This window comes from Nannospalax galili, unplaced genomic scaffold (assembly GCF_000622305.1).
Source record: "Nannospalax galili isolate Female #2095 unplaced genomic scaffold, S.galili_v1.0 scaffold643, whole genome shotgun sequence".
NCBI lineage: Eukaryota > Metazoa > Chordata > Mammalia > Rodentia > Spalacidae > Nannospalax > Nannospalax galili.
The window spans coordinates 853,604-861,077 of NW_008349457.1; positions in this window are offsets into that span (position 1 = coordinate 853,604).

Sequence of the window (7,474 nt, forward strand, 5' to 3'; positions counted from 1 at the left end):
TATATATATATATGTTCTTGACATCTATACACATGTGTGACCTCAGTTTTACAGTAGTGTATGGCTTCCAAGTTAGCCATCTTCCAAGCCCAGACACAGGAATTGGCACTGTCAGGCATTACATGTGCTGGTGGTGACTTAGCAAGTAAAATGCGGTGACTGTCAGTATGTCTTAACCCACCATCACAAAAAACAGATGTTTAATGTTAGAAGACAGGCAAGTGTTCCTAATTGATTATTAAGAGTGATTCCATACTCTGCCATGCCACATGGGTAATTCTGCTGGACTTCACTGCCTCATGCTGATCAGCATCTAACATGTGGAAAGGGTCAAACTTCCTTCTCTATTTTCCTGCCAATTATCATTAAAAAGTTAATGAAGTTCCTTATCACGTACTATTTTTTAATCCCAGCATGGTTTTTATAACATCTCAAAAGAGCATAGGCCCTCCAAAAGAAAATGACGGATGAAGGAGGGTGTTTCAATGAGAAGTGACCAGGTGAGCGCTGTTTCTTGTTGAGACAGTGAAACATTCAGCTTCAACTGTATGGAATTTGTGCAAAGTCTGAAAGACTATAATTTGGAAAGGAATTATATGCAAGAACGCTGGTCAAATTCAGTGTGTATCAAGGATCATTTTATAAGAATAAAATAGGGGATTAAATCATCTCCAATTCCAGGAATTCCTTAAAAGGTTGATGTTGACTATGGTGTTAAAAAAAAGTGACATACTATCAAGTTTATGGCATCAAAAACTAAATTTGTGCCAGAATTTGATTAAAAAACTGACTTACAGATTGAACCTATTTAATGGATTTAACCACTCATTTAAATGAGTTAAATTTTCATCTTCAAGGTGAAAACCAGCCTATCAGTACAATGTTTCAAATCGTAAGTGTTACAACTGAAACTAAAATTATGGTGAGCCTACAGTCAGAAAGAAACATTTTTATGCATTTCTACACATTAACTAAACACATACGAATAGTGAAAAATAAGTAGTTTTACTTTTTGATTTGCTATAAGAACTTCAAAATAGATTTCAAGATTTCCAGGAGACAAATCAATGTTTGGGTGTCTTTGGGCTCCATTTTCAATCACTATAAATAATGTCCCCTACCAATTTTCAGATAGAATCACAGAGCTGATGATCTGAAAAATTAACAATAAAATGTCATGTCCCTTTATTGAATGTCTAGGGTTCTTATCCTCCCAAAGACAAACATTCCTCCTTTATAATTATCCTATGTGAAAGCTGGAAACTAGAATCTATATAGAGGGCACATGAGCATTTTCCCTTCTGAACATGTTACCTCACTGGATATATTTAACTTAAAGAGACAAGCATCAGGTATGCATCTTTCTTCTGATCTTCAATCAGCTTTGGAGTTCAGATGCCGCAGGGATGGAGTGAGTCATGCAGCTGTGCACAGTTACCTGTGCTCCTCATAAGCCCAATGCATAAGCATCTCTTGCCCCCCACTAGGCCCCCTTTCATCCTCAGCAATAACAGAATCCCTACTTCATTTCTGTTTGGTCTCATGGACTGTATTCGTTACATTTCTGTTGCTGTAATAAAACACCATGGCCAAGGCAACTTCCAGAAGGAAGAGCTTATTTGGCTTATGGTTCCAGAGGGCTAAGAGTCCATCATGGTGGAGAAGGCATGGCAGGAGGCGGCTGGAGAAGAATGCCATGAATTTGTTCACATCTTTGAGCATACACAGGAAGCAGAGAGAGAAAAGTCCAAGTGGGATGAAGCTGTGACTCTCAAAGCCCACCCCCAGTGACATGCTTCCTCCAGCAAGGCTGTACTTCCTCGGGATTCCAAGTCTTTCCTCAAACAGTGCCATCAACTGGAAACTATATACCAACTGTTCAAAACTTGAGCCTATGGGGGACACTTCTCATTCAAACCACCAAATGAGCCAAAAAATAGATGCAGTCTGTTTGCTTCAAAACTTAGCAGAGTACTGTTGCTGGAAACTGAGAGTTCTTTCTGACTCAGTAAGAGCTAGTACTAGGGCTTGGATAGGGTGTGTCCTTGGCCCATGGCTTGTGGACATCAGGTCTCTATTCAAGTGTGTGCTAAACACTCACTGTGATCAGGCACTGGGAATAAATCCTCATACAGGCATCTGGAGTCTACATCCTAGTGGGATACCCCAGGAATGGACTTTACCTAGAAATTCATTGTTTTCATTCATCTTTCTGGACCATCTTTCTTAGACACAGGCTAGATGTGGACTCTATGATCCCATTGTGATCTAATAGGGCTGGGCCTCTGGATGGGCCAATGTGTACTCAACTGTGTTTCCACAGGTGAGTCTGGGCTTTAGGCTTGGTGCCAGTGGGTACCTTTAAGGATGGAAAAATATTCTGGCTCTAGGTAGACTGTGGACATCTTTCATATGAGGAGGGGCTTGGGCAATGCCTCTGGGTCTTTGATCAATCTAGGGTGGCAGGAACAGTCTAGGACACCTCTCTGGTCTCAATAATCTTTTCTTGGAGTTCCACCGGAAGTGTGCTTTAAGAAGATCCCTGGGTTGGGGCTGGAAAGATGGATCAGGAGCTAAGAATATTTGCTGTTCTTCCAGAGGACTTGGGTTTGATTCCCACCATGCACATGGTGGCTGACAATTACCCCTAACTCCATTTCCAAGGGATTCTGGTTGTTTGAATGGTGTATCCCCCATAGATCCAAGTGTTTGAACACTTGGTCAGTGTATGGTGCTATTTGTGGAGGCTCAGGAGGTGTGGCTTTGCTGGAAGCATGGCACTGAAGAAGGGCTTTGAGCGTTCATAGCCATGTTCCAACTCCAGTGTCTGTTTCTCTGCTTCCTGTGCCTGCCTAAAGGTGTAAGCTCTCAGCTCTGTTTCTGCCCTCTCCCACCATGCCTCTCTGCCTTGATGGACTCTTATTCCTCTGGAACTGTAAACCAAATAAACTCTTCTGTCTATAAGTTGCTTTGGTCATGCTGTTTAATCAAAACAGAAAAGTAACTAACCCAGGTCATCTCTAGCAACTCCCTGTGCAAGCACAGCCAGTGACCCTAAGCCTGTTCAACCAGCTCCTTTATCTTAGGCTCCCTTATCTCTCATCCTCACCTCCCTCTTTGAGTCCCATGGATTGAGTTGTGGCCCCCTCTACATCCCCTTCTCTCAGTGTCCACAGGCCTAAGTGTCAAATCCTCTGTGGACACAGAGAACAGAAGCAGAACTTGAGGCTGTTTGACCCTCAGCACTGCGCTCCTGGAACAGGACTGGCCCCTGGCATGCCTTAGACATCCATTCTGTCTGATTATCCATACTGAAGGCTTTCTGGTGCATTTCCTGACTCTGGGGACCCTAACAGGTTGGGTCTCAGCTTATTTTAGCTGCCTTTGTGCAGCTTATACCTCACCTAAGGGTACAGTAGGAGGAACAAGGAGGCTGAATCCCAGGTCCCCTTGCTACTGCTGGGCTCCCTATGAAAGCTGTACCCTGCAGAACCAGGGCTGCTTCTGTTTCACACAAGGACACTGTGCTGGATAGCTTTAGTGTCAACTTGGCACACCTGGGTGAAGGGAGCTTCAGTTGGGGAATTGCCTTCATTGGACTGGCCTGTGGTCATGTCCATGGGGCATCTTCTTGATTGAGTAATGTGGGAGGGCCCAGCCCACTGTGGGTGGTGCCACCCCTGGGAAGGTGGGCCTATGTTGCATAAGAAAGCAGGCTGAGCAGGGGCCAGGGGAGCAGGTCAGTAAGCAGTGTTCCTCTAGGGCCTGTGCTCCAGCTCCTGCCTCCAGGTTCCTGCCCTGAGTTCCTACCTTGGGCTCCTGGATGAACTGTGACCCGAGATATGTAAGCTAAATAAACCCTTTCCTCCCCAAGTTGGTAGTGGTCAGAGTATTTTGTCACAGCAATGAAGAGCAAACTAGGACAGGAATCCCATGTGCTCTCCATGGTCCAGTGGGCTCAGCAGACCACCTCACCAAAGAACCTACTTTCTCTGATGTCTCAGGGAACCTTCACTGATGCCTAAATTAGATTCTTTTCTGCTCTGAGTTTCCCTGATCTGATGCTCTGTGTTGTATGAGAATGCCCACTTCTTTGTAATTGGTCCTGAAGACTGCAGGCTCCACGGATTCAGAGAAAATACCTCCTACCTACCAGTGCCCTATCACCTAGTGTAGGACCCGACGTGAGGGCAGTTGCTTGCTGCTGACTGAATTGGGAAGGGGGTATGGTGAGTCTTAGACAAGGACTATTTTGAAGTCTAAGCTGGTTGTCAGGTCCTGGAGCAGTGGCATGGTACTCTTGCAAGAAAATTGCACTGATCCCACGAAACCCATATGGACCAATAGAAAGCATCTTCCCATCATTAGCCTCATCATTGGACTTCACCCAGGGGCTGTTTAACAAGCAGATTTAATTCCTATCCTTCCAGCTCTGTGGACCCCACAGCACAGGAGGGTACAGGAACATCTTCTGTGAGTGCAAGGATGTGCATATTCTATCCTGGTTGCCTGTATGTATACTCTCCCAGGCTAGTCCTCTGTACTCTTTGCAGCATGTAATAGAGGACACTGAGACCAGGAGAGAGTATTTCGTATGTCTCAAGTCATGAGAGAACAGAATTTGAACTCTTGTCTATGCTAATATTTTCATACCCATGTGGTCCCATCGACCGCACATTGCCCCTCCTGGAGCCTCTAACCCTTCTTCTTTCCTTTCATGTATGGTATGCAACTTAGCACTCACATGACAGCCACTCTGTAAGTAATGGGGAGATTGTGAGCACGGGTGACGTGGTGATGTCTGGGCCACTAACACTGTTATCTCTGTGCTGGCCTCTCCTTTCCAACATGGCTCAGCAGGGAGTAGAGAGAATTGGATAGTGTTGAAGACCAAACTGTAAGTGGCAAGGCCTCTGTCTGTCAGGAAAGCAGCGTTCTGGCCAGCAGCTATAAGTGAATGAACCTTTGGATCCCAGTGGGTCCCTCATGTAGGGTAGGAACATGCCAAGTGCCGTGGTCTTCAGCTGTCTCACAGGAAGAGTCCTCACCTCACCCCATGGCCTTCTACCAAGACCTATATGTGTAGGGTTAGCCTTCCTCTCCCAGCTGTTGGGCAAACTGGTGACCTTGTACTAAGCCATTGGTTTACAATGGAAGACTGGCTGGCCTCTAAGAGCGGTTGCAGATCACCAGGAGAAAAGGGAGCACCTTCCCATGTAACAATTGTCTGGCTACTGGATTAAGAGCAACAGTCCCCCAGGCCTTTGCCTACTAACCTCTGCAGCTGGGGTTGCACTACTCCTTGGAGTGGGGTTTGAGGAAGCAAAACCAAGTGTGGAAAACTGCAGGTGGTAATGTTCACTTCAAATTCTTGGTGGCTACATTTGAATACAGATCTTTATTAGGAAAACTGTAGGTGCAGGTACATTGTTTTCATTAATAATAACTTCGAAGTAGCAATTGTTTCTCAAAGAATTGTCATGAATCAGGGGGACAAAAAAGGCACACACTGCATATAGGAAGCTGCCTTCTCCTGGACCATTTTCACATTATCTGGGAGACAGAATTTAAACAAAAAACAGCATTCATCACACGTAACACTGAACCATGACTGCACAGACACTGAGAGCCCAGCGAGGGTGGCAACAGACTTGCCAGGTGGCTTTGTGAACTTGGCAATGACAGCATCTGTTGGGGGACTTGGAGGTTTCTATGAAGCATATTTTGGAATGAGAGTCCCTTAAAATGGAACAGGGAAGTTAGGCAGAGGGACATTCCCCCAATTCTCATCCTGCTGCAAAGGGGCATACTAGTTCAGAAAAAGGTCAACCTCAGTGAGGGAGGGGATATCACCAGTGAGAAAAATCACTCAAGAAGAGATAGATGGAGCTCAATAGAGGCCTGAGATCTTGGGCCATCTCCTACAGACAATCTTTTGCTATCCAGACCCTTCCTCAAAGCTGAACCCTTTCTCAAGTGAACACCTAGAGAAGCAGAGGGCTCCCCTGTCCTTCCTCGCTGGTATCACAGTGCCAGAGCCAGTGGCAGGACAGAGTAAACACAAGGCACAGATTTGGGTTTCAACATAAAACAGGTTGTGCACCCCCAGCCCTGCTCCCTACCGAGATGCAAAGACTGAGATCAGACTGTTGCCTGGCAAATTACTCAGGAGCCCAAAGGAAGGTGGGGTACAGGCAGCACCAGGACCAGCAGGGACAGGGAGGTGTCGCCAGGCAGCAGTTTACTGACGCTCTAGATTTTTATTTTGAAAGCAAAGGGGGGAGATAAGGTGGGGAGAGACTTTTCCTATGTAAATGGTCTATTTAAATGCTTATTTGCTTCAGGCAGGCTGTCTCCGTTTAGAAGCTGATGGTTAGCAGAGGGAATTGTTACACAAATAATTCCCACAGCAGTTTCTACCCTTATCGATCTTTCCTCCTTTGGAGGAGAGACAGAAAGGATTCCTTAATTGTAGTAAAGACTCAGGTCTATGGTTGTTTCCTTCCAAGCAAGATTTGAAGGTCCAGGTTTACAGATCTTGAAGGAAAATGCCTTTAAATTTCCATGAACAATTTAAAGATCTTGAATTACCTGGAAGATGTGTGTTTAGCTGGAAATTCATGGAAGAGCTAATTTCAAAGGAGGGTTTTGAAACCACCTCTGAATCCTTATAAGGATTTATACCTATAACTCACAAGTTGCTCCACATCCTAACTGGCTTGAAAATTTTAATTTTTGTTCAAATTTGACCAAAATCTTGGTGAATGGATTTTGTGTGTTTGTGTGTGCTGTGAGGGGGCAATTTAAAGAACTACTTATAGAAATGTCCCTTCGTACATTACTAATAACCCTTCAAGTTATTAAATCTCAAATCACCTGTGATTCAAGATTACTTTAGTTTCTTTCTTCCGTGTAACTTGACGTGCCCAGTCGACAGTGAGTCTCCTACCTTTTTTCCCACTTTCTTCTTCATTGCAAGAATCCATCTGTGCTTTAATCAAAGGGGTGTAGAATTAATTAGTGAGACTGACTGCATTAAACTGCGTGGGTAAAACACTTCCAAGGTCCACGCATCAAATGGTGGCATCAGTTCCACCTTCTAGGATGACAAGAAAAGAAGGGCACTGAGTCTGGTATGTTTACCTCCTTTTGTAGAAGAATGCCCAGCTGGTTACAATGCGATGTGTGTCAGCAAAAATGTCCTGCAGTTACCCTGTAACCTAAGAGAGGACAGCACTGTCCAATGGCGAGGAAGATGGGGTGGGTTTTAATTGGCAAGGGATCACCATTTCAGGATTATTTTATGCACTGGGTTTAAAAATAAGAATTAGAGGGCCAGGCGTGGTGGCGTACACCTTTAATCCCAGCACTTGGGAGGCAGAGGCAGGTGGATCTCTGTGAGTTCAAGGCCAGCCTCGTCTACATAGTGAGTTCCAGGACAGCTGGGGCTCCAGGGAGACCCTGTCTCAAAAAG